The 1,319-nt window shown below is 43.4% G+C and overlaps 1 protein-coding gene across 1 annotated transcript in view; it reads right to left on the reverse strand.

Annotated features, from left to right (window-relative positions):
• The window catches only part of PCCA (propionyl-CoA carboxylase alpha subunit), a 371,281-nt gene that overhangs the window by 298,505 nt on the left and 71,457 nt on the right, over positions 1-1,319 (reverse strand). The gene's annotated exons all lie outside the window — the stretch shown is intronic.

The following is a 1,319-nucleotide window of genomic DNA, read 5'->3' on the forward strand; positions in this document are numbered from 1 at the left end:
GCGGTTTGCAGGCTGGTCAAGCACCCCCGCACCCAATGGGGACCCTCACCCCATGGAGTTTTGGCCAGCCTAGGTGAGAAGCTAATGGCTGTTTTCAGCCTGGCCACAACCCCTTTAGGGTAAGGAGTCCCCACTGGGGTGCCTTGCCAGTCTGGGGGATTTATTTACCTTCTATAATTTAAACTTTGTAGCCTTGAGAGGAGCTCAGAGCAGACCAGGGCAGGCGGGAGGGAAGCCTCCTTCTCGCTCCAGCTCTGTGGCCATGGCTGGTATAATTATAGAATTATACCTTCTATAATTGAAACTTTGTTCCTTTGAGTGGAGCTCAGAGCCCGCCACGGCAAGCAGGAAGCTTGGCTTCCTCCATCATCGGGGCAACAAAGCCTATTGCTTGCTCCAGATCCGTGGCTGCCGGCCGCCATCTTTGTTGGGTTAATTTGCATATAGCCCCTCTGATTGGCTGGTGGGTGTGACTTAAGACATGGTGAAGGTACAGTCAATTTGCATGTTTGTCTTTTATTAGTGTAGATAGTCTTACAGGGGAAAAATAATGATGGGTGACAAAAAAAGAGTTGAAAACATTTTAAGGTTTTATTTTGTCTTGCTCCACAACAAGTTGTACAATCTCTTCTTCAGAAGCAGTATTGCCCAGAAGTTAAGAGTATAGGCAATGCCTAGGTTTGAAACCTTGCCCTGGCACTAACAGCTATGTGACCTTGAGCAACTTGCTTAAACTCACCTTGCTTTGCTTTTTTAAAGTGAAGATAGCACTATCCACCTATAGGGTTATTATGAAAAACAAATGATTTAGTACACATAGAGTGTTTGGAAAGTGACTAGCACAGAGTACGCACTCAAAAAAAGTTAACAATTTGCTAAGTATTAGAATTCCATTCATTGGTATCATGGACACAATCAACCTTGTTGCTATACTCCTGTTTTATCTAAGCTCATTATTTTCTTTTTATCTTTCTCTACTATTCATTTTTTTATAAAAATTTTCTCTTAAACGCTGTTACAACCTGGCCAGTGTTGCTCAATAGTTGAGCATCGACAGAGGTCACAGATTCAATTCCCAATCAGGGCACGTGCCTGGGTTGTGGGCTGGATCCCCATGGGGGGCACATAGGAGGCAGCCAATCGATGTTTCTCTCACATCAATGTTTCTATCCCTCTCCCTTCCTCTCTCTCTCTAAAATAAATAAAAACATTGTTAAATATATATTTTTTTATTTCAGAAAGGAAAGGAGAGGGAGAGAGAGATAGAAACATCAATGATGAGAGAGAATCATTGATTGGCTGCCTCCTGCACACCCCCA

Source organism: Myotis davidii, unplaced genomic scaffold (genome assembly GCF_000327345.1).
Source record: "Myotis davidii unplaced genomic scaffold, ASM32734v1 scaffold637, whole genome shotgun sequence".
Lineage (NCBI taxonomy): Eukaryota > Metazoa > Chordata > Mammalia > Chiroptera > Vespertilionidae > Myotis > Myotis davidii.